The 20,628-nt window shown below is 46.3% G+C and overlaps 34 non-coding genes and 19 pseudogenes across 34 annotated transcripts; all 53 read left to right on the top strand.

Moving 5' to 3' along the window:
• The first annotated feature begins 231 nt into the window (after nt 1-231).
• Nucleotides 232-350, top strand: LOC140298049 (5S ribosomal RNA). Its single transcript, XR_011913730.1, has one exon. It is a non-coding gene; the product is annotated as a 5S ribosomal RNA (ribosomal RNA).
• Nucleotides 351-619: 269 nt separating this feature from the next.
• LOC140297200 (5S ribosomal RNA) lies at nt 620-738 on the top strand. Its single transcript, XR_011913037.1, has one exon. It is a non-coding gene; the product is annotated as a 5S ribosomal RNA (ribosomal RNA).
• A 269-nt stretch (nt 739-1,007) lies between these two features.
• Nucleotides 1,008-1,126, top strand: LOC140297188 (5S ribosomal RNA). Its single transcript, XR_011913036.1, has one exon. It is a non-coding gene; the product is annotated as a 5S ribosomal RNA (ribosomal RNA).
• A 269-nt stretch (nt 1,127-1,395) lies between these two features.
• Nucleotides 1,396-1,514, top strand: LOC140303185 (5S ribosomal RNA; annotated as a pseudogene).
• Nucleotides 1,515-1,783: 269 nt separating this feature from the next.
• Nucleotides 1,784-1,902, top strand: LOC140313048 (5S ribosomal RNA). Its single transcript, XR_011917017.1, has one exon. It is a non-coding gene; the product is annotated as a 5S ribosomal RNA (ribosomal RNA).
• Nucleotides 1,903-2,171: 269 nt separating this feature from the next.
• Nucleotides 2,172-2,290, top strand: LOC140319230 (5S ribosomal RNA; annotated as a pseudogene).
• A 269-nt stretch (nt 2,291-2,559) lies between these two features.
• Nucleotides 2,560-2,678, top strand: LOC140298690 (5S ribosomal RNA). Its single transcript, XR_011914312.1, has one exon. It is a non-coding gene; the product is annotated as a 5S ribosomal RNA (ribosomal RNA).
• A 273-nt stretch (nt 2,679-2,951) lies between these two features.
• Nucleotides 2,952-3,070, top strand: LOC140289667 (5S ribosomal RNA; annotated as a pseudogene).
• Nucleotides 3,071-3,339: 269 nt separating this feature from the next.
• On the top strand, nt 3,340-3,458 carry LOC140290505 (5S ribosomal RNA). The gene has a single exon (XR_011912361.1). It is a non-coding gene; the product is annotated as a 5S ribosomal RNA (ribosomal RNA).
• Nucleotides 3,459-3,730: 272 nt separating this feature from the next.
• On the top strand, nt 3,731-3,849 carry LOC140297176 (5S ribosomal RNA). Its single transcript, XR_011913035.1, has one exon. It is a non-coding gene; the product is annotated as a 5S ribosomal RNA (ribosomal RNA).
• A 269-nt stretch (nt 3,850-4,118) lies between these two features.
• On the top strand, nt 4,119-4,237 carry LOC140297164 (5S ribosomal RNA). Its single transcript, XR_011913034.1, has one exon. It is a non-coding gene; the product is annotated as a 5S ribosomal RNA (ribosomal RNA).
• A 269-nt stretch (nt 4,238-4,506) lies between these two features.
• LOC140303180 (5S ribosomal RNA) lies at nt 4,507-4,625 on the top strand (annotated as a pseudogene).
• Nucleotides 4,626-4,894: 269 nt separating this feature from the next.
• Nucleotides 4,895-5,013, top strand: LOC140312994 (5S ribosomal RNA). The gene has a single exon (XR_011917016.1). It is a non-coding gene; the product is annotated as a 5S ribosomal RNA (ribosomal RNA).
• Nucleotides 5,014-5,282: 269 nt separating this feature from the next.
• Nucleotides 5,283-5,401, top strand: LOC140319222 (5S ribosomal RNA; annotated as a pseudogene).
• A 272-nt stretch (nt 5,402-5,673) lies between these two features.
• On the top strand, nt 5,674-5,792 carry LOC140289665 (5S ribosomal RNA; annotated as a pseudogene).
• A 269-nt stretch (nt 5,793-6,061) lies between these two features.
• Nucleotides 6,062-6,180, top strand: LOC140290493 (5S ribosomal RNA). The gene has a single exon (XR_011912360.1). It is a non-coding gene; the product is annotated as a 5S ribosomal RNA (ribosomal RNA).
• Nucleotides 6,181-6,452: 272 nt separating this feature from the next.
• Nucleotides 6,453-6,571, top strand: LOC140316564 (5S ribosomal RNA). The gene has a single exon (XR_011917333.1). It is a non-coding gene; the product is annotated as a 5S ribosomal RNA (ribosomal RNA).
• Nucleotides 6,572-6,840: 269 nt separating this feature from the next.
• Nucleotides 6,841-6,959, top strand: LOC140280196 (5S ribosomal RNA; annotated as a pseudogene).
• A 269-nt stretch (nt 6,960-7,228) lies between these two features.
• On the top strand, nt 7,229-7,347 carry LOC140312928 (5S ribosomal RNA). The gene has a single exon (XR_011917015.1). It is a non-coding gene; the product is annotated as a 5S ribosomal RNA (ribosomal RNA).
• A 269-nt stretch (nt 7,348-7,616) lies between these two features.
• LOC140306580 (5S ribosomal RNA) lies at nt 7,617-7,735 on the top strand (annotated as a pseudogene).
• A 269-nt stretch (nt 7,736-8,004) lies between these two features.
• On the top strand, nt 8,005-8,123 carry LOC140298179 (5S ribosomal RNA). The gene has a single exon (XR_011913850.1). It is a non-coding gene; the product is annotated as a 5S ribosomal RNA (ribosomal RNA).
• A 269-nt stretch (nt 8,124-8,392) lies between these two features.
• LOC140297755 (5S ribosomal RNA) lies at nt 8,393-8,511 on the top strand. Its single transcript, XR_011913463.1, has one exon. It is a non-coding gene; the product is annotated as a 5S ribosomal RNA (ribosomal RNA).
• A 269-nt stretch (nt 8,512-8,780) lies between these two features.
• Nucleotides 8,781-8,899, top strand: LOC140297150 (5S ribosomal RNA). Its single transcript, XR_011913033.1, has one exon. It is a non-coding gene; the product is annotated as a 5S ribosomal RNA (ribosomal RNA).
• Nucleotides 8,900-9,168: 269 nt separating this feature from the next.
• On the top strand, nt 9,169-9,287 carry LOC140298727 (5S ribosomal RNA). The gene has a single exon (XR_011914347.1). It is a non-coding gene; the product is annotated as a 5S ribosomal RNA (ribosomal RNA).
• A 269-nt stretch (nt 9,288-9,556) lies between these two features.
• LOC140312871 (5S ribosomal RNA) lies at nt 9,557-9,675 on the top strand. The gene has a single exon (XR_011917008.1). It is a non-coding gene; the product is annotated as a 5S ribosomal RNA (ribosomal RNA).
• A 269-nt stretch (nt 9,676-9,944) lies between these two features.
• LOC140319215 (5S ribosomal RNA) lies at nt 9,945-10,063 on the top strand (annotated as a pseudogene).
• A 269-nt stretch (nt 10,064-10,332) lies between these two features.
• Nucleotides 10,333-10,451, top strand: LOC140312819 (5S ribosomal RNA). The gene has a single exon (XR_011917004.1). It is a non-coding gene; the product is annotated as a 5S ribosomal RNA (ribosomal RNA).
• A 273-nt stretch (nt 10,452-10,724) lies between these two features.
• Nucleotides 10,725-10,843, top strand: LOC140294725 (5S ribosomal RNA; annotated as a pseudogene).
• A 269-nt stretch (nt 10,844-11,112) lies between these two features.
• On the top strand, nt 11,113-11,231 carry LOC140298608 (5S ribosomal RNA). Its single transcript, XR_011914239.1, has one exon. It is a non-coding gene; the product is annotated as a 5S ribosomal RNA (ribosomal RNA).
• Nucleotides 11,232-11,503: 272 nt separating this feature from the next.
• On the top strand, nt 11,504-11,622 carry LOC140316505 (5S ribosomal RNA). The gene has a single exon (XR_011917331.1). It is a non-coding gene; the product is annotated as a 5S ribosomal RNA (ribosomal RNA).
• A 269-nt stretch (nt 11,623-11,891) lies between these two features.
• LOC140280189 (5S ribosomal RNA) lies at nt 11,892-12,010 on the top strand (annotated as a pseudogene).
• Nucleotides 12,011-12,279: 269 nt separating this feature from the next.
• LOC140316441 (5S ribosomal RNA) lies at nt 12,280-12,398 on the top strand. The gene has a single exon (XR_011917330.1). It is a non-coding gene; the product is annotated as a 5S ribosomal RNA (ribosomal RNA).
• A 269-nt stretch (nt 12,399-12,667) lies between these two features.
• Nucleotides 12,668-12,786, top strand: LOC140316379 (5S ribosomal RNA). The gene has a single exon (XR_011917329.1). It is a non-coding gene; the product is annotated as a 5S ribosomal RNA (ribosomal RNA).
• A 269-nt stretch (nt 12,787-13,055) lies between these two features.
• On the top strand, nt 13,056-13,174 carry LOC140291733 (5S ribosomal RNA; annotated as a pseudogene).
• Nucleotides 13,175-13,443: 269 nt separating this feature from the next.
• On the top strand, nt 13,444-13,562 carry LOC140312754 (5S ribosomal RNA). Its single transcript, XR_011917000.1, has one exon. It is a non-coding gene; the product is annotated as a 5S ribosomal RNA (ribosomal RNA).
• A 269-nt stretch (nt 13,563-13,831) lies between these two features.
• On the top strand, nt 13,832-13,950 carry LOC140291731 (5S ribosomal RNA; annotated as a pseudogene).
• Nucleotides 13,951-14,219: 269 nt separating this feature from the next.
• On the top strand, nt 14,220-14,338 carry LOC140312691 (5S ribosomal RNA). The gene has a single exon (XR_011916997.1). It is a non-coding gene; the product is annotated as a 5S ribosomal RNA (ribosomal RNA).
• Nucleotides 14,339-14,607: 269 nt separating this feature from the next.
• Nucleotides 14,608-14,726, top strand: LOC140307081 (5S ribosomal RNA). Its single transcript, XR_011915794.1, has one exon. It is a non-coding gene; the product is annotated as a 5S ribosomal RNA (ribosomal RNA).
• Nucleotides 14,727-14,995: 269 nt separating this feature from the next.
• LOC140298046 (5S ribosomal RNA) lies at nt 14,996-15,114 on the top strand. The gene has a single exon (XR_011913728.1). It is a non-coding gene; the product is annotated as a 5S ribosomal RNA (ribosomal RNA).
• A 269-nt stretch (nt 15,115-15,383) lies between these two features.
• Nucleotides 15,384-15,502, top strand: LOC140299579 (5S ribosomal RNA; annotated as a pseudogene).
• Nucleotides 15,503-15,771: 269 nt separating this feature from the next.
• Nucleotides 15,772-15,890, top strand: LOC140297138 (5S ribosomal RNA). The gene has a single exon (XR_011913032.1). It is a non-coding gene; the product is annotated as a 5S ribosomal RNA (ribosomal RNA).
• Nucleotides 15,891-16,159: 269 nt separating this feature from the next.
• LOC140298045 (5S ribosomal RNA) lies at nt 16,160-16,278 on the top strand. The gene has a single exon (XR_011913727.1). It is a non-coding gene; the product is annotated as a 5S ribosomal RNA (ribosomal RNA).
• A 269-nt stretch (nt 16,279-16,547) lies between these two features.
• Nucleotides 16,548-16,666, top strand: LOC140297126 (5S ribosomal RNA). The gene has a single exon (XR_011913031.1). It is a non-coding gene; the product is annotated as a 5S ribosomal RNA (ribosomal RNA).
• Nucleotides 16,667-16,935: 269 nt separating this feature from the next.
• On the top strand, nt 16,936-17,054 carry LOC140300417 (5S ribosomal RNA; annotated as a pseudogene).
• Nucleotides 17,055-17,323: 269 nt separating this feature from the next.
• On the top strand, nt 17,324-17,442 carry LOC140312621 (5S ribosomal RNA). Its single transcript, XR_011916989.1, has one exon. It is a non-coding gene; the product is annotated as a 5S ribosomal RNA (ribosomal RNA).
• A 269-nt stretch (nt 17,443-17,711) lies between these two features.
• LOC140319207 (5S ribosomal RNA) lies at nt 17,712-17,830 on the top strand (annotated as a pseudogene).
• A 269-nt stretch (nt 17,831-18,099) lies between these two features.
• Nucleotides 18,100-18,218, top strand: LOC140312538 (5S ribosomal RNA). Its single transcript, XR_011916983.1, has one exon. It is a non-coding gene; the product is annotated as a 5S ribosomal RNA (ribosomal RNA).
• Nucleotides 18,219-18,491: 273 nt separating this feature from the next.
• On the top strand, nt 18,492-18,610 carry LOC140294724 (5S ribosomal RNA; annotated as a pseudogene).
• A 269-nt stretch (nt 18,611-18,879) lies between these two features.
• On the top strand, nt 18,880-18,998 carry LOC140290481 (5S ribosomal RNA). Its single transcript, XR_011912359.1, has one exon. It is a non-coding gene; the product is annotated as a 5S ribosomal RNA (ribosomal RNA).
• A 272-nt stretch (nt 18,999-19,270) lies between these two features.
• On the top strand, nt 19,271-19,389 carry LOC140316313 (5S ribosomal RNA). The gene has a single exon (XR_011917324.1). It is a non-coding gene; the product is annotated as a 5S ribosomal RNA (ribosomal RNA).
• Nucleotides 19,390-19,658: 269 nt separating this feature from the next.
• On the top strand, nt 19,659-19,777 carry LOC140291463 (5S ribosomal RNA; annotated as a pseudogene).
• Nucleotides 19,778-20,046: 269 nt separating this feature from the next.
• LOC140312455 (5S ribosomal RNA) lies at nt 20,047-20,165 on the top strand. The gene has a single exon (XR_011916960.1). It is a non-coding gene; the product is annotated as a 5S ribosomal RNA (ribosomal RNA).
• Nucleotides 20,166-20,434: 269 nt separating this feature from the next.
• LOC140306573 (5S ribosomal RNA) lies at nt 20,435-20,553 on the top strand (annotated as a pseudogene).
• Nucleotides 20,554-20,628: the final 75 nt, after the last annotated feature.

Raw genomic sequence — 20,628 nt, 5'->3', positions numbered from 1 at the left:
AACGTCTGATCACCCTGTGACACATGAGGAAGTTGGTCATCTTCAGCTGCTGCTGCTTTGTTGGCAGACACGAAGTGATCTGAGATTCTAAGTTTCAACTGCAGATAATAATCACATCAGGGATGAAGATGTGCCCACTACAAGTTAGCCTTTCTCGGCAATTATCTGGTTACATCGAGGAACTGTATGATTCCAGTACCTATATAATGCACATTTCTGACTGACATTGTTGCTTACGGCCACACCACCCTGAATATGCCCGACCTCGTCTGATCTCGGAAGCCAAGCAGGATTGGGCCTGGTTAGTACTTGGACGGGAGACCGCTTGGGAATACCAGGTGCTGTAAGCTTTTTCTCTTCTCTCTACCACCTGCATGTCTTTTGTTGAGACGTCTGATCACCCTGTGACACATGAGGAAGTTGGTCATCTTCAGCTGCTGCCGCTTTGTTGGCAGACACGAAGTGATCTGAGATTCTCAGTTTCAACTGCAGGTAATAATCACGTCAGGGAAGAAGATGTGCCCACTACAAGTTAGCCTTTCTCGGCAATTATCTGGTTACATCGAGGAACTGTATGATTCCAGTACCTATGTAATGCACATTTGTCACAGATATTGTTGCTTACGGCCACACCACCCTGAATATGCCCGACCTCGTCTGATCTCGGAAGCCAAGCAGGGTTGGGCCTGGTTAGTACTTGGACGGGAGACTACTTGGGAATACCAGGTGCTGTAAGCTTTTTCTCTTCTCTCTACCACCTGCATTTCTTTTGTTGCAACGTCTGATCACCCTGTGACACATGAGGAAGTTGGTCATCTTCAGCTGCTGCTGCTTTGTTGGCAGACACGAAGTGATCTGAGATTCTAAGTTTCAACTGCAGATAATAATCACATCAGGGATGAAGATGTGCCCACTACAAGTTAGCCTTTCTCGGCAATTATCTGGTTACATCGAGGAACTGTATGATTCCAGTACCTATATAATGCACATTGTTCACAGATATTGTTGCTTACGGCCACACCACCCTGAATATGCCCGACCTCGTCTGATCTCGGAAGCCAAGCAGGGTTGGGCCTGGTTAGTACTTGGACGGGAGACTACTTGGGAATACCAGGTGCTGTAAGCTTTTTCTCTTCTCTCTACCACCTGCATTTCTTTTGTTGCAACGTCTGATCACCCTGTGACACATGAGGAAGTTGGTCATCTTCAGCTGCTGCTGCTTTGTTGGCAGACACGAAGTGATCTGAGATTCTAAGTTTCAACTGCAGATAATAATCACATCAGGGATGAAGATGTGCCCACTACAAGTTAGCCTTTCTCGGCAATTATCTGGTTACATCGAGGAACTGTATGATTCCAGTACCTATATAATGCACATTGTTCACAGACATTGTTGCTTACGGCCACACCACCCTGAATATACCCGACCTCGTCTGATCTCGGAAGCCAAGAAGGGTTGGGCCTGGTTAGTACTTGGATGGGAGATTGCTTGAGAATACTAGGTGCTGTAAGCTTTTTCTCTTCTCTCTACCACCTGCATGTCTTTTGTTGCAACGTCTGATCACCCTGTGACACATGAGGAAGTTGGTCATCTTCAGCTGCTGCTGCTTTGTTGGCAGACACGAAGTGATCTGAGAGTCTCAGTTTCAACTGCAGGTAATAATCACATCAGGGATGAAGATGTGCCCACTACAAGTTAGCCTTTCTCGGCAATTATCTGGTTACATGGAGTAACCGTATGATTCCAGTACCTATATAATGCACATTGTTCACAGATATTGTTGCTTACGGCCACACCACCCTGAATATGCCCGACCTCGTCTGATCTCGGAAGCCAAGCAGGGTTGGGCCTGGTTAGTACTTGGATGGGAGACTGCTTGGGAATACCAGGTGCTGTAAGCTTTTTCTCTTCTCTCTACCACCTGCATGTCTTTTGTTGCAACGTCTGATCACCTTGTGACACATGAGGAAGTTGGTCATCTTCAGCTGCTGCTGCTTTGTTGGCAGACACGAAGTGATCTGAGAGTCTCAGTTTCAACTGCAGGTAATAATCACATCAGGGATGAAGATGTGCCCACTACATATCAGCCTTTCTCGGCAATTATCTGGTTACATAGAGTAACCGTATGATTCCAGTACCTATATAATGCACATTGTTCACAGATATTGTTGCTTACAGCCACACCACCCTGAATATGCCCGACCTCGTCTGATCTCGGAAGCCAAGCAGGGTTGAGCCTGGTTAGTACTTGGATCGGAGACTGCTTGGGAATACTAGGTGCTGTAAGCTTTTTCTCTTCTCTCTACCACCTGCTTGTCTTTGGTTGCAACGTCTGATCACCCTGTGACACATGAGGAAGTTGGTCATCTTCAGCTGCTGCTGCTTTGTTGGCAGACACGAAGTGATCTAAGAGTCTCAATTTCAACTGCAGGTAATAATCACATCAGGGATGAAGATGTGCCCACTACATATAAGCCTTTCTCTGCAATTATCTGGTTACATAGAGTAACCGTATGATTCCAGTACCTATATAATGCACATTGTTCACAGATATTGTTGCTTACGGCCACACCACCCTGAATATGCCTGACCTCGTCTGATCTCGGAAGCCAAGCAGGGTTGGGCCTGGTTAGTACTTGGATGGGAGACTGCTTTGGAATACCAGGTGCTGTAAGCTTTTTTCTCTTCTCTCTACCACCTGCATGTCTTTTGTTGCAACGTCTGATCGCCCTGTGACACATGAGGAAGTTGGTCATCTTCAGCTGCTGCTGCTGCATTGTTGGCAGACACGAAGTGATCTGAGAGTCTCAGTTTCAACTACAGATAATAATCACATCAGTGATGAAGATGTGCCCACTACAAGTTAGCCTTTCTCGGCAATTATCTGGTTACATTGAGGAACTGTATGATTCCAGTACCTATATAATGCACATTTGTGAACGACATTGTTGCTTACGGCCACACCACCCTGAACATGCCCGACCTCGTCTGATCCAGAAAGCCAAGCAGGGTTGGGCCGGGTTAGTACTTGAATGGGAGACTACTTGGGAATACCAGGTGCTGTAAGCTTTTTCTCTTCTCTCTACCACCTGCATGTCTTTTGTTGCAACGTCTGATCACCCTGTGACACATGAGGAAGTTGGTCATCTTCAGCTGCTGCTGCTTTGTTGGCAGACACGAAGTGATCTGAGATTCTCAGTTTCAACTGCAGATAATAATCACGTCAGGGAAGAAGATGTGCCCACTACAAGTTAGCCTTTCTCTGCAATTATCTGGTTACATAGAGGAACCGTATGATTCCAGTACCTATATAATGCACATTGTTCACAGATATTGTTGCTTACGGCCACACCACCCTGAATATGCCCGGCCTCGTCTGATCTCGGAAGCCAAGCAGGGTTGGGCCTGGTTAGTACTTGGATGGGAGACCGCTTGGGAGTACCAGGTGCTGTAAGCTTTTTCTCTTCTCTCTACCACCTGCATGTCTTTTGTTGCAACGTCTGATCACCCTGTGACACATGAGGAAGTTGGTCATCTTCAGCTGCTGCTGCTGCTTTGTTGGCAGACACGAAGTGATCTAAGAGTCTCAGTTTCAACTGCAGGTAATAATCACATCAGGGATGAAGATGTGCCCACTACATATCAGCCTTTCTCTGCAATTATCTGGTTACATAGAGTAACCGTATGATTCCAGTACCTATGTAATGCACATTTGTCACAGATATTGTTGCTTACGGCCACACCACCCTGAATATGCCCGACCTCGTCTGATCTCGGAAGCCAAGCAGGGTTGGGCCTGGTTAGTACTTGGACGGGAGACTACTTGGGAATACCAGGTGCTGTAAGCTTTTTCTCTTCTCTCTACCACCTGCATTTCTTTTGTTGCAACGTCTGATCACCCTGTGACACATGAGGAAGTTGGTCATCTTCAGCTGCTGCTGCTTTGTTGGCAGACACGAAGTGATCTGAGATTCTAAGTTTCAACTGCAGATAATAATCACATCAGGGATGAAGATGTGCCCACTACAAGTTAGCCTTTCTCGGCAATTATCTGGTTACATCGAGGAACTGTATGATTCCAGTACCTATATAATGCACATTGTTCACAGATATTGTTGCTTACGGCCACACCACCCTGAATATGCCCGACCTCGTCTGATCTCGGAAGCCAAGCAGGGTTGGGCCTGGTTAGTACTTGGACGGGAGACTACTTGGGAATACCAGGTGCTGTAAGCTTTTTCTCTTCTCTCTACCACCTGCATTTCTTTTGTTGCAACGTCTGATCACCCTGTGACACATGAGGAAGTTGGTCATCTTCAGCTGCTGCTGCTTTGTTGGCAGACACGAAGTGATCTGAGATTCTAAGTTTCAACTGCAGATAATAATCACATCAGGGATGAAGATGTGCCCACTACAAGTTAGCCTTTCTCGGCAATTATCTGGTTACATCGAGGAACTGTATGATTCCAGTACCTATATAATGCACATTGTTCACAGACATTGTTGCTTACGGCCACACCACCCTGAATATACCCGACCTCGTCTGATCTCGGAAGCCAAGAAGGGTTGGGCCTGGTTAGTACTTGGATGGGAGATTGCTTGAGAATACTAGGTGCTGTAAGCTTTTTCTCTTCTCTCTACCACCTGCATGTCTTTTGTTGCAACGTCTGATCACCCTGTGACACATGAGGAAGTTGGTCATCTTCAGCTGCTGCTGCTTTGTTGGCAGACACGAAGTGATCTGAGAGTCTCAGTTTCAACTGCAGGTAATAATCACATCAGGGATGAAGATGTGCCCACTACAAGTTAGCCTTTCTCGGCAATTATCTGGTTACATGGAGTAACCGTATGATTCCAGTACCTATATAATGCACATTGTTCACAGATATTGTTGCTTACGGCCACACCACCCTGAATATGCCCGACCTCGTCTGATCTCGGAAGCCAAGCAGGGTTGGGCCTGGTTAGTACTTGGATGGGAGACTGCTTGGGAATACCAGGTGCTGTAAGCTTTTTCTCTTCTCTCTACCACCTGCATGTCTTTTGTTGCAACGTCTGATCACCTTGTGACACATGAGGAAGTTGGTCATCTTCAGCTGCTGCTGCTTTGTTGGCAGACACGAAGTGATCTGAGAGTCTCAGTTTCAACTGCAGGTAATAATCACATCAGGGATGAAGATGTGCCCACTACATATCAGCCTTTCTCGGCAATTATCTGGTTACATAGAGTAACCGTATGATTCCAGTACCTATATAATGCACATTGTTCACAGATATTGTTGCTTACAGCCACACCACCCTGAATATGCCCGACCTCGTCTGATCTCGGAAGCCAAGCAGGGTTGAGCCTGGTTAGTACTTGGATCGGAGACTGCTTGGGAATACTAGGTGCTGTAAGCTTTTTCTCTTCTCTCTACCACCTGCTTGTCTTTTGTTGCAACGTCTGATCACCCTGTGACACATGAGGAAGTTGGTCATCTTCAGCTGCTGCTGCTGCATTGTTGGCAGACACGAAGTGATCTGAGAGTCTCAGTTTCAACTACAGATAATAATCACATCAGTGATGAAGATGTGCCCACTACAAGTTAGCCTTTCTCGGCAATTATCTGGTTACATTGAGGAACTGTATGATTCCAGTACCTATATAATGCACATTTGTGAACGACATTGTTGCTTACGGCCACACCACCCTGAACATGCCCGACCTCGTCTGATCCAGAAAGCCAAGCAGGGTTGGGCCGGGTTAGTACTTGAATGGGAGACTACTTGGGAATACCAGGTGCTGTAAGCTTTTTCTCTTCTCTCTACCACCTGCATGTCTTTTGTTGCAACGTCTGATCACCCTGTGACACATGAGGAAGTTGGTCATCTTCAGCTGCTGCTGCTTTGTTGGCAGACACGAAGTGATCTGAGATTCTCAGTTTCAACTGCAGATAATAATCACGTCAGGGAAGAAGATGTGCCCACTACAAGTTAGCCTTTCTCTGCAATTATCTGGTTACATAGAGGAACCGTATGATTCCAGTACCTATATAATGCACATTGTTCACAGATATTGTTGCTTACGGCCACACCACCCTGAATATGCCCGGCCTCGTCTGATCTCGGAAGCCAAGCAGGGTTGGGCCTGGTTAGTACTTGGATGGGAGACCGCTTGGGAGTACCAGGTGCTGTAAGCTTTTTCTCTTCTCTCTACCACCTGCATGTCTTTTGTTGCAACGTCTGATCACCCTGTGACACATGAGGAAGTTGGTCATCTTCAGCTGCTGCTGCTGCTTTGTTGGCAGACACGAAGTGATCTAAGAGTCTCAGTTTCAACTGCAGGTAATAATCACATCAGGGATGAAGATGTGCCCACTACATATCAGCCTTTCTCTGCAATTATCTGGTTACATAGAGTAACCGTATGATTCCAGTACCTATATAATGCACATTGTTCACAGATATTGTTGCTTACGGCCACACCACCCTGAATATGCCCGACCTCGTCTGATCTCGGAAGCCAAGCAGGGTTGGGCCTGGTTAGTACTTGGACGGGAGACCCCTTGGGAATACCAGGTGCTGTAAGCTTTTTGTCTTCTCTCTACCACCTGCATGTCTTTTGTTGAGACGTCTGATCACCCTGTGACACATGAGGAAGTTGGTCATCTTCAGCTGCTGCTGCTTTGTTGGCAGACACGAAGTGATCTGAGATTCTCAGTTTCAACTACAGATAATAATCACGTCAGGGAAGAAGATGTGCCCACTACAAGTTAGCCTTTCTCTGCAATTATCTGGTTACATAGAGGAACCGTATGATTCCAGTACCTATATAATGCACATTGTTCACAGATATTGTTGCTTACGGCCATACCACCCTGAATATACCTGACCTAGTCTGATCCAGGAAGCCAAGCAGGGTTGGGCCTGGTTAGTACTTGAATGGGAGACTACTTGGGAATACCAGGTGCTGTAAGCTTTTTCTCTTCTCTCTACCACCTGCTTGTCTTTTGTTGCAACGTCTGATCACCCTGTGACACATGAGGAAGTTGGTCATCTTCAGCTGCTGCTGCATTGTTGGCAGACAAGAAGTGATCTGAGAGTCTCAGTTTCAACTACAGATAATAATCACATCAGGGATGAAGATGTGCCCACTACAAGTTAGCCTTTCTCGGCAATTATCTGGTTACATCGAGGAACCGTATGATTCCAGTACCTATATAATGCACATTGTTCACAGATATTGTGGCTTACGGCCACACCACCCTGAATATGCCCGACCTCGTCTGATCTCGGAAGCCAAGCAGGGTTGGGCCTGGTTAGTACTTGGATGGGAGACTGCTTGGGAATACCAGGTGCTGTAAGCTTTTTCTCTTCTCTCTACCACCTGCATGTCTTTTGTTGAGACGTCTGATCACCCTGTGACACATGAGGAAGTTGGTCATCTTCAGCTGCTGCTGCTTTGTTGGCAGACACGAAGTGATCTGAGATTCTCAGTTTCAACTGCAGATAATAATCACATGAGGGAAGAAGATGTGCCAACTACAAGTTAGCCTTTCTCGGCAATTATCTGGTTACATAGAGGAACTGTATGAGTCCAGTACCTATATAATGCACATTTGTCACAGACATTGTTGCTTACGGCCACACCACCCTGAATATGCCCGACCTCGTCTTATCTCGGAAGCCAAGCAGGGTTGGGCCTGGTTAGTACTTGGACGGGAGACTACTTGGGAATACCAGGTGCTGTAAGCTTTTTCTCTTCTCTCTACCACCTGCATTTCTTTTGTTGCAACGTCTGATCACCCTGTGACACATGAGGAAGTTGGTCATCTTCAGCTGCTGCTGCTTTGTTGGCAGACACGAAGTGATCTGAGATTCTAAGTTTCAACTGCAGATAATAATCACATCAGGGATGAAGATGTGCCCACTACAAGTTAGCCTTTCTCGGCAATTATCTGGTTACATCGAGGAACTGTATGATTCCAGTACCTATATAATGCACATTTCTGAGTGACATTGTTGCTTACGGCCACACCACCCTGAACATGCCCGACCTCGTCTGATCTCGGAAGCCAAGCAGGATTGGGCCTGGTTAGTACTTGGACGGGAGACCGCTTGGGAATACCAGGTGCTGTAAGCTTTTTCTCTTCTCTCTACCACCTGCATGTCTTTTGTTGAGACGTCTGATCACCCTGTGACACATGAGGAAGTTGGTCATCTTCAGCTGCTGCTGCTTTGTTGGCAGACACGAAGTGATCTGAGATTCTCAGTTTCAACTACAGATAATAATCACATCAGGGATGAAGATGTGCCCACTACAAGTTAGCCTTTCTCGGCAATTATCTGGTTACATAGAGGAACAGTATGATTCCAGTACCTATATAATGCACATTTGTGACAGACATTGTTGCTTACGGCCACACCACCCTGAACATGCCCGACCTCGTCTGATCTCGGAAGCCAAGCAGGGTTGGGCCTGGTTAGTACTTGGACGGGAGACCGCTTGGGAATACCAGGTGCTGTAAACTTTTTTTCTTCTCTCTACCACCTGCATGTCTTTTGTTGCAACTTCTGATCACCCTGTGACACATGAGGAAGTTGGTCATCTTCAGCTGCTGCTGCTTTGTTGGCAGACACGAAGTGATCTGAGATTCTCAGTTTCAACTGCAGATAATAATCACATCAGGGATGAAGATGTGCCCACTACATATCAGCCTTTCTCGGCAATTATCTGGTTACATAGAGTAACCGTATGATTCCATTACCTATATAATGCACATTGTTCACAGATATTGTTGCTTACGGCCACACCACCCTGAATATGCCCGACCTCGTCTGATCTCGGAAGCCAAGCAGGGTTGGGCCTGGTTAGTACTTGGACGGGAGACTACTTGGGAATACCAGGTGCTGTAAGCTTTTTCTCTTCTCTCTACCACCTGCATTTCTTTTGTTGCAACGTCTGATCACCCTGTGACACATGAGGAAGTTGGTCATCTTCAGCTGCTGCTGCTTTGTTGGCAGACACGAAGTGATCTGAGATTCTAAGTTTCAACTGCAGATAATAATCACATCAGGGATGAAGATGTGCCCACTACAAGTTAGCCTTTCTCGGCAATTATCTGGTTACATCGAGGAACTGTATGATTCCAGTACCTATATAATGCACATTGTTCACAGACATTGTTGCTTACGGCCACACCACCCTGAATATACCCGACCTCGTCTGATCTCGGAAGCCAAGAAGGGTTGGGCCTGGTTAGTACTTGGATGGGAGACTGCTTGGGAATACTAGGTGCTGTAAGCTTTTTCTCTTCTCTCTACCACCTGCATGTCTTTTGTTGCAACGTCTGATCACCCTGTGACACATGAGGAAGTTGGTCATCTTCAGCTGCTGCTGCTTTGTTGGCAGACACGAAGTGATCTGAGAGTCTCAGTTTCAACTGCAGGTAATAATCACATCAGGGATGAAGATGTGCCCACTACAAGTTAGCCTTTCTCGGCAATTATCTGGTTACATGGAGTAACCGTATGATTCCAGTACCTATATAATGCACATTGTTCACAGATATTGTTGCTTACGGCCACACCACCCTGAATATGCCCGACCTCGTCTGATCTCGGAAGCCAAGCAGGGTTGGGCCTGGTTAGTACTTGGATGGGAGACTGCTTGGGAATACCAGGTGCTGTAAGCTTTTTCTCTTCTCTCTACCACCTGCATGTCTTTTGTTGCAACGTCTGATCACCTTGTGACACATGAGGAAGTTGGTCATCTTCAGCTGCTGCTGCTTTGTTGGCAGACACGAAGTGATCTGAGAGTCTCAGTTTCAACTGCAGGTAATAATCACATCAGGGATGAAGATGTGCCCACTACATATCAGCCTTTCTCGGCAATTATCTGGTTACATAGAGTAACCGTATGATTCCAGTACCTATATAATGCACATTGTTCACAGATATTGTTGCTTACAGCCACACCACCCTGAATATGCCCGACCTCGTCTGATCTCGGAAGCCAAGCAGGGTTGAGCCTGGTTAGTACTTGGATCGGAGACTGCTTGGGAATACTAGGTGCTGTAAGCTTTTTCTCTTCTCTCTACCACCTGCTTGTCTTTTGTTGCAACGTCTGATCACCCTGTGACACATGAGGAAGTTGGTCATCTTCAGCTGCTGCTGCTTTGTTGGCAGACACGAAGTGATCTAAGAGTCTCAATTTCAACTGCAGGTAATAATCACATCAGGGATGAAGATGTGCCCACTACATATAAGCCTTTCTCTGCAATTATCTGGTTACATAGAGTAACCGTATGATTCCAGTACCTATATAATGCACATTGTTCACAGATATTGTTGCTTACGGCCACACCACCCTGAATATGCCCGACCTCGTCTGATCTCGGAAGCCAAGCAGGGTTGGGCCTGGTTAGTACTTGGATGGGAGACTGCTTGGGAATACCAGGTGCTGTAAGCTTTTTTCTCTTCTCTCTACCACCTGCATGTCTTTTGTTGCAACGTCTGATCGCCCTGTGACACATGAGGAAGTTGGTCATCTTCAGCTGCTGCTGCTGCATTGTTGGCAGACACGAAGTGATCTGAGAGTCTCAGTTTCAACTACAGATAATAATCACATCAGTGATGAAGATGTGCCCACTACAAGTTAGCCTTTCTCGGCAATTATCTGGTTACATTGAGGAACTGTATGATTCCAGTACCTATATAATGCACATTTGTGAACGACATTGTTGCTTACGGCCACACCACCCTGAACATGCCCGACCTCGTCTGATCCAGAAAGCCAAGCAGGGTTTGGCCGGGTTAGTACTTGAATGGGAGACTACTTGGGAATACCAGGTGCTGTAAGCTTTTTCTCTTCTCTCTACCACCTGCATTTCTTTTGTTGCAACGTCTGATCACCCTGTGACACATGAGGAAGTTGGTCATCTTCAGCTGCTGCTGCTTTGTTGGCAGACACGAAGTGATCTGAGATTCTCAGTTTCAACTGCAGATAATAATCACGTCAGGGAAGAAGATGTGCCCACTACAAGTTAGCCTTTCTCTGCAATTATCTGGTTACATAGAGGAACCGTATGATTCCAGTACCTATATAATGCACATTGTTCACAGATATTGTTGCTTACGGCCACACCACCCTGAATATTCCCGGCCTCGTCTGATCTCGGAAGCCAAGCAGGGTTGGGCCTGGTTAGTACTTGGATGGGAGACCGCTTGGGAGTACCAGGTGCTGTAAGGTTTTTCTCTTCTCTCTACCACCTGCATGTCTTTTGTTGCAACGTCTGATCACCCTGTGACACATGAGGAAGTTGGTCATCTTCAGCTGCTGCTGCTGCTTTGTTGGCAGACACGAAGTGATCTAAGAGTCTCAGTTTCAACTGCAGGTAATAATCACATCAGGGATGAAGATGTGCCCACTACATATCAGCCTTTCTCTGCAATTATCTGGTTACATAGAGTAACCGTATGATTCCAGTACCTATATAATGCACATTGTTCACAGATATTGTTGCTTACGGCCACACCACCCTGAATATGCCCGACCTCGTCTGATCTCGGAAGCCAAGCAGGGTTGGGCCTGGTTAGTACTTGGACGGGAGACCCCTTGGGAATACCAGGTGCTGTAAGCTTTTTGTCTTCTCTCTACCACCTGCATGTCTTTTGTTGAGACGTCTGATCACCCTGTGACACATGAGGAAGTTGGTCATCTTCAGCTGCTGCTGCTTTGTTGGCAGACACGAAGTGATCTGAGATTCTCAGTTTCAACTACAGATAATAATCACGTCAGGGAAGAAGATGTGCCCACTACAAGTTAGCCTTTCTCTGCAATTATCTGGTTACATAGAGGAACCGTATGATTCCAGTACCTATATAATGCACATTGTTCACAGATATTGTTGCTTACGGCCATACCACCCTGAATATACCTGACCTAGTCTGATCCAGGAAGCCAAGCAGGGTTGGGCCTGGTTAGTACTTGAATGGGAGACTACTTGGGAATACCAGGTGCTGTAAGCTTTTTCTCTTCTCTCTACCACCTGCTTGTCTTTTGTTGCAACGTCTGATCACCCTGTGACACATGAGGAAGTTGGTCATCTTCAGCTGCTGCTGCATTGTTGGCAGACAAGAAGTGATCTGAGAGTCTCAGTTTCAACTACAGATAATAATCACATCAGGGATGAAGATGTGCCCACTACAAGTTAGCCTTTCTCTGCAATTATCTGGTTACATCGAGGAACCGTATGATTCCAGTACCTATATAATGCACATTGTTCACAGATATTGTGGCTTACGGCCACACCACCCTGAATATGCCCGACCTCGTCTGATCTCGGAAGCCAAGCAGGGTTGGGCCTGGTTAGTACTTGGACGGGAGACCCCTTGGGAATACCAGGTGCTGTAAGCTTTTTCTCTTCTCTCTACCACCTGCATGTCTTTTGTTGAGACGTCTGATCACCCTGTGACACATGAGGAAGTTGGTCATCTTCAGCTGCTGCTGCTTTGTTGGCAGACACGAAGTGATCTAAGAGTCTCAGTTTCAACTGCAGGTAATAATCACATCAGGGATGAAGATGTGCCCACTACATATCAGCCTTTCTCTGCAATTATCTGGTTACATAGAGTAACCGTATGATTCCAGTACCTATATAATGCACATTGTTCACAGATATTGTTGCTTACGGCCACACCACCCTGAATATGCCCGACCTCGTCTGATCTCGGAAGCCAAGCAGGGTTGGGCCTGGTTAGTACTTGGACGGGAGACCCCTTGGGAATACCAGGTGCTGTAAGCTTTTTCTCTTCTCTCTACCACCTGCATGTCTTTTGTTGAGACGTCTGATCACCCTGTGACACATGAGGAAGTTGGTCATCTTCAGCTGCTGCTGCTTTGTTGGCAGACACGAAGTGATCTGAGATTCTCAGTTTCAACTGCAGATAATAATCACGTCAGGGAAGAAGATGTGCCCACTACAAGTTAGCCTTTCTCTGCAATTATCTGGTTACATAGAGGAACCGTATGATTCCAGTACCTATATAATGCACATTGTTCACAGATATTGTTGCTTACGGCCATACCACCCTGAATATACGTGACCTAGTCTGATCCAGGAAGCCAAGCAGGGTTGGGCCTGGTTAGTACTTGAATGGGAGACTACTTGGGAATACCAGGTGCTGTAAGCTTTTTCTCTTCTCTCTACCACCTGCATGTCTTTTGTTGCAACGTCTGATCACCCTGTGACACATGAGGAAGTTGGTCATCTTCAGCTGCTGCTGCATTGTTGGCAGACAAGAAGTGATCTGAGAGTCTCAGTTTCAACTGCAGGTAATAATCACATCAGGGATGAAGATGTGCCCACTACAAGTTAGCCTTTCTCGGCAATTATCTGGTTACATAGAGTAACCGTATGATTCCAGTACCTATATAATGCACATTGTTCACAGATATTGTTGCTTACGGCCACACCACCCTGAATATGCCCGACCTCGTCTGATCTCGGAAGCCAAGCAGGGTTGGGCCTGGTTAGTACTTGGATGGGAGACTGCTTGGGAATACCAGGTGCTGTAAGCTTTTTGTCTTCTCTCTACCACCTGCATGTCTTTTGTTGAGACGTCTGATCACCCTGTGACACATGAGGAAGTTGGTCATCTTCAGCTGCTGCTGCTTTGTTGGCAGACACGAAGTGATCTGAGATTCTCAGTTTCAACTGCAGATAATAATCACGTCAGGGAAGAAGATGTGCCCACTACAAGTTAGCCTTTCTCTGCAATTATCTGGTTACATAGAGGAACCGTATGATTCCAGTACCTATATAATGCACATTGTTCACAGATATTGTTGCTTACGGCCATACCACCCTGAATATACGTGACCTAGTCTGATCCAGGAAGCCAAGCAGGGTTGGGCCTGGTTAGTACTTGAATGGGAGACTACTTGGGAATACCAGGTGCTGTAAGCTTTTTCTCTTCTCTCTACCACCTGCATGTCTTTTGTTGCAACGTCTGATCACCCTGTGACACATGAGGAAGTTGGTCATCTTCAGCTGCTGCTGCATTGTTGGCAGACAAGAAGTGATCTGAGAGTCTCAGTTTCAACTACAGATAATAATCACATCAGGGATGAAGATGTGCCCACTACAAGTTAGCCTTTCTCGGCAATTATCTGGTTACATCGAGGAACCGTATGATTCCAGTACCTATATAATGCACATTGTTCACAGATATTGTTGCTTACGGCCACACCACCCTGAATATGCCCGACCTCGTCTGATCTCGGAAGCCAAGCAGGGTTGGGCCTGGTTAGTACTTGGATGGGAGACTGCTTGGGAATACCAGGTGCTGTAAGCTTTTTGTCTTCTCTCTACCACCTGCATGTCTTTTGTTGAGACGTCTGATCACCCTGTGACACATGAGGAAGTTGGTCATCTTCAGCTGCTGCTGCTTTGTTGGCAGACACGAAGTGATCTGAGATTCTCAGTTTCAACTGCAGATAATAATCACATGAGGGAAGAAGATGTGCCAACTACAAGTTAGCCTTTCTCGGCAATTATCTGGTTACATAGAGGAACTGTATGATTCCAGTACCTATATAATGCACATTTGTCACAGACATTGTTGCTTACGGCCACACCACCCTGAACATGCCCGACCTCGTCTGATCTCGGAAGCCAAGCAGGGTTGGGCCTGGTTAGTACTTGGATGGGAGACCGCTTGGGAATACCAGGTACTGTAAGCTTTTTCTCTTCTCTCTACCACCTGCATTTCTTTTGTTGCAACGTCTGATCACCCTGTGACACATGAGGAAGTTGGTCATCTTCAGCTGCTGCTGCTTTGTTGGCAGACACGAAGTGTTCTGAGATTCTAAGTTTCAACTGCAGATAATAATCACATCAGGGATGAAGATGTGCCCACTACAAGTTAGCCTTTCTCGGCAATTATCTGGTTACATCGAGGAACTGTATGATTCCAGTACCTATATAATGCACATTTCTGACTGACATTGTTGCTTACGGCCACACCACCCTGAATATGCCCGACCTCGTCTGATCTCGGAAGCCAAGCAGGATTGGGCCTGGTTAGTACTTGGACGGGAGACCGCTTGGGAATACCAGGTGCTGTAAGCTTTTTCTCTTCTCTCTACCACCTGCATGTCTTTTGTTGAGACGTCTGATCACCCTGTGACACATGAGGAAGTTGGTCATCTTCAGCTGCTGCCGCTTTGTTGGCAGACACGAAGTGATCTGAGATTCTCAGTTTCAACTGCAGGTAATAATCACGTCAGGGAAGAAGATGTGCCCACTACAAGTTAGCCTTTCTCGAAAATTATCTGGTTACATCGAGGAACTGTATGATTCCAGTACCTATGTAATGCACATTTGTCACAGATATTGTTGCTTACGGCCACACCACCCTGAATATGCCCGACCTTGTCTGATCTCGGAAGCCAAGCAGGGTTGGGCCTGGTTAGTACTTGGACGGGAGACTACTTGGGAATACCAGGTGCTGTAAGCTTTTTCTCTTCTCTCTACCACCTGCATTTCTTTTGTTGCAACGTCTGATCACCCTGTGACACATGAGGAAGTTGGTCATCTTCAGCTGCTGCTGCTTTGTTGGCAGACACGAAGTGATCTGAGATTCTCAGTTTCAACTGCAGATAATAATCACATGAGGGAAGAAGATGTGCCAACTACAAATTAGCCTTTCTCGGCAATTATCTGGTTACATAGAGTAACCGTATGATTCCAGTACCTATATAATGCACATTGTTCACAGATATTGTTGCTTACGGCCACACCACCCTGAATATGCCCGACCTCGTCTGATCTCGGAAGCCAAGCAGGGTTGGGCCTGGTTAGTACTTGGACGGGAGACTACTTGGGAATACCAGGTGCTGTAAGCTTTTTCTCTTCTCTCTACCACCTGCATTTCTTTTGTTGCAACGTCTGATCACCCTGTGACACATGAGGAAGTTGGTCATCTTCAGCTGCTGCTGCTTTGTTGGCAGACACGAAGTGATCTGAGATTCTAAGTTTCAACTGCAGATAATAATCACATCAGGGATGAAGATGTGCCCACTACAAGTTAGCCTTTCTCGGCAATTATCTGGTTACATCGAGGAACTGTATGATTCCAGTACCTATATAATGCACATTTCTGACTGACATTGTTGCTTACGGCCACACCACCCTGAATATGCCCGACCTCGTCTGATCTCGGAAGCCAAGCAGGATTGGGCCTGGTTAGTACTTGGACGGGAGACCGCTTGGGAATACCAGGTGCTGTAAGCTTTTTCTCTTCTCTCTACCACCTGCATGTCTTTTGTTGAGACGTCTGATCACCCTGTGACACATGAGGAAGTTGGTCATCTTCAGCTGCTGCTGCTTTGTTGGCAGACACGAAGTGATCTGAGATTCTCAGTTTCAACTGCAGATAATAATCACATCAGGGATGAAGATGTGCCCACTACATATCAGCCTTTCTCGGCAATTATCTGGTTACATAGAGTAACCGTATGATTCCATTACCTATATAATGCACATTGTTCACAGATATTGTTGCTTACGGCCACACCACCCTGAATATGCCCGACCTCGTCTGATCTCGGAAGCCAAGCAGGGTTGGGCCTGGTTAGTACTTGGACGGGAGACTACTTGGGAATACCAGGTGCTGTAAGCTTTTTCTCTTCTCTCTACCACCTGCATTTCTTTTGTTGCAACGTCTGATCACCCTGTGACACATGAGGAAGTTGGTCATCTTCAGCTGCTGCTGCTTTGTTGGCAGACACGAAGTGATCTGAGATTCTAAGTTTCAACTGCAGATAATAATCACATCAGGGATGAAGATGTGCCCACTACAAGTTAGCCTTTCTCGGCAATTATCTGGTTACATCGAGGAACTGTATGATTCCAGTACCTATATAATGCACATTGTTCACAGACATTGTTGCTTACGGCCACACCACCCTGAATATACCTGACCTCGTCTGATCTCGGAAGCCAAGAAGGGTTGGGCCTGGTTAGTACTTGGATGGGAGACTGCTTGGGAATACTAGGTGCTGTAAGCTTTTTCTCTTCTCTCTACCACCTGCATGTCTTTTGTTGCAACGTCTGATCACCCTGTGACACATGAGGAAGTTGGTCATCTTCAGCTGCTGCTGCTTTGTTGGCAGACACGAAGTGATCTGAGAGTCTCAGTTTCAACTGCAGGTAATAATCACATCAGGGATGAAGATGTGCCCACTACAAGTTAGCCTTTCTCGGCAATTATCTGGTTACATGGAGTAACCGTATGATTCCAGTACCTATATAATGCACATTGTTCACAGATATTGTTGCTTACGGCCACACCACCCTGAATATGCCCGACCTCGTCTGATCTCGGAAGCCAAGCAGGGTTGGGCCTGGTTAGTACTTGGATGGGAGACTGCTTGGGAATACCAGGTGCTGTAAGCTTTTTCTCTTCTCTCTACCACCTGCATGTCTTTTGTTGCAACGTCTGATCACCTTGTGACACATGAGGAAGTTGGTCATCTTCAGCTGCTGCTGCTTTGTTGGCAGACACGAAGTGATCTGAGAGTCTCAGTTTCAACTGCAGGTAATAATCACATCAGGGATGAAGATGTGCCCACTACATATCAGCCTTTCTCGGCAATTATCTGGTTACATAGAGTAACCGTATGATTCCAGTACCTATATAATGCACATTGTTCACAGATATTGTTGCTTACAGCCACACCACCCTGAATATGCCCGACCTCGTCTGATCTCGGAAGCCAAGCAGGGTTGAGCCTGGTTAGTACTTGGATCGGAGACTGCTTGGGAATACTAGGTGCTGTAAGCTTTTTCTCTTCTCTCTACCACCTGCTTGTCTTTTGTTGCAACGTCTGATCACCCTGTGACACATGAGGAAGTTGGTCATCTTCAGCTGCTGCTGCTTTGTTGGCAGACACGAAGTGATCTAAGAGTCTCAATTTCAACTGCAGGTAATAATCACATCAGGGATGAAGATGTGCCCACTACATATAAGCCTTTCTCTGCAATTATCTGGTTACATAGAGTAACCGTATGATTCCAGTACCTATATAATGCACATTGTTCACAGATATTGTTGCTTACGGCCACACCACCCTGAATATGCCCGACCTCGTCTGATCTCGGAAGCCAAGCAGGGTTGGGCCTGGTTAGTACTTGGATGGGAGACTGCTTGGGAATACCAGGTGCTGTAAGCTTTTTTCTCTTCTCTCTACCACCTGCATGTCTTTTGTTGCAACGTCTGATCGCCCTGTGACACATGAGGAAGTTGGTCATCTTCAGCTGCTGCTGCTGCATTGTTGGCAGACACGAAGTGATCTGAGAGTCTCAGTTTCAACTACAGATAATAATCACATCAGTGATGAAGATGTGCCCACTACAAGTTAGCCTTTCTCGGCAATTATCTGGTTACATTGAGGAACTGTATGATTCCAGTACCTATATAATGCACATTTGTGAACGACATTGTTGCTTACGGCCACACCACCCTGAACATGCCCGACCTCGTCTGATCCAGAAAGCCAAGCAGGGTTTGGCCGGGTTAGTACTTGAATGGGAGACTACTTGGGAATACCAGGTGCTGTAAGCTTTTTCTCTTCTCTCTACCACCCGCATGTCTTTTGTTGCAACGTCTGATCACCCTGTGACACATGAGGAAGTTGGTCATCTTCAGCTGCTGCTGCTTTGTTGGCAGACACGAAGTGATCTGAGATTCTCAGTTTCAACTGCAGATAATAATCACGTCAGGGAAGAAGATGTGCCCACTACAAGTTAGCCTTTCTCTGCAATTATCTGGTTACATAGAGGAACCGTATGATTCCAGTACCTATATAATGCACATTGTTCACAGATATTGTTGCTTACGGCCACACCACCCTGAATATGCCCGGCCTCGTCTGATCTCGGAAGCCAAGCAGGGTTGGGCCTGGTTAGTACTTGGATGGGAGACCGCTTGGGAGTACCAGGTGCTGTAAGCTTTTTCTCTTCTCTCTACCACCTGCATGTCTTTTGTTGCAACGTCTGATCACCCTGTGACACATGAGGAAGTTGGTCATCTTCAGCTGCTGCTGCTGCTTTGTTGGCAGACACGAAGTGATCTAAGAGTCTCAGTTTCAACTGCAGGTAATAATCACATCAGGGATGAAGATGTGCCCACTACATATCAGCCTTTCTCTGCAATTATCTGGTTACATAGAGTAACCGTATGATTCCAGTACCTATATAATGCACATTGTTCACAGATATTGTTGCTTACGGCCACACCACCCTGAATATGCCCGACCTCGTCTGATCTCGGAAGCCAAGCAGGGTTGGGCCTGGTTAGTACTTGGACGGGAGACCCCTTGGGAATACCAGGTGCTGTAAGCTTTTTGTCTTCTCTCTACCACCTGCATGTCTTTTGTTGAGACGTCTGATCACCCTGTGACACATGAGGAAGTTGGTCATCTTCAGCTGCTGCTGCTTTGTTGGCAGACACGAAGTGATCTGAGATTCTCAGTTTCAACTACAGATAATAATCACGTCAGGGAAGAAGATGTGCCCACTACAAGTTAGCCTTTCTCTGCAATTATCTGGTTACATAGAGGAACCGTATGATTCCAGTACCTATATAATGCACATTGTTCACAGATATTGTTGCTTACGGCCATACCACACTGAATATACCTGACCTAGTCTGATCCAGGAAGCCAAGCAGGGTTGGGCCTGGTTAGTACTTGAATGGGAGACTACTTGGGAATACCAGGTGCTGTAAGCTTTTTCTCTTCTCTCTACCACCTGCTTGTCTTTTGTTGCAACGTCTGATCACCCTGTGACACATGAGGAAGTTGGTCATCTTCAGCTGCTGCTGCATTGTTGGCAGACAAGAAGTGATCTGAGAGTCTCAGTTTCAACTACAGATAATAATCACATCAGGGATGAAGATGTGCCCACTACAAGTTAGCCTTTCTCGGCAATTATCTGGTTACATCGAGGAACCGTATGATTCCAGTACCTATATAATGCACATTGTTCACAGATATTGTGGCTTACGGCCACACCACCCTGAATATGCCCGACCTCGTCTGATCTCGGAAGCCAAGCAGGGTTGGGCCTGGTTAGTACTTGGATGGGAGACTGCTTGGGAATACCAGGTGCTGTAAGCTTTTTCTCTTCTCTCTACCACCTGCATGTCTTTTGTTGAGACGTCTGATCACCCTGTGACACATGAGGAAGTTGGTCATCTTCAGCTGCTGCTGCTTTGTTGGCAGACACGAAGTGATCTGAGATTCTCAGTTTCAACTGCAGATAATAATCACATGAGGGAAGAAGATGTGCCAACTACAAGTTAGCCTTTCTCGGCAATTATCTGGTTACATAGAGGAACTGTATGAGTCCAGTACCTATATAATGCACATTTGTCACAGACATTGTTGCTTACGGCCACACCACCCTGAATATGCCCGACCTCGTCTTATCTCGGAAGCCAAGCAGGGTTGGGCCTGGTTAGTACTTGGACGGGAGACTACTTGGGAATACCAGGTGCTGTAAGCTTTTTCTCTTCTCTCTACCACCTGCATTTCTTTTGTTGCAACGTCTGATCACCCTGTGACACATGAGGAAGTTGGT

This window comes from Leuresthes tenuis, unplaced genomic scaffold (assembly GCF_036924035.1).
Source record: "Leuresthes tenuis unplaced genomic scaffold, fLeuTen1.0.hap1 SCAF_1, whole genome shotgun sequence".
NCBI classification, from domain to species: Eukaryota; Metazoa; Chordata; class Actinopteri; order Atheriniformes; family Atherinopsidae; genus Leuresthes; species Leuresthes tenuis.
This window is presented reverse-complemented; position numbering and strand designations above follow the sequence as displayed.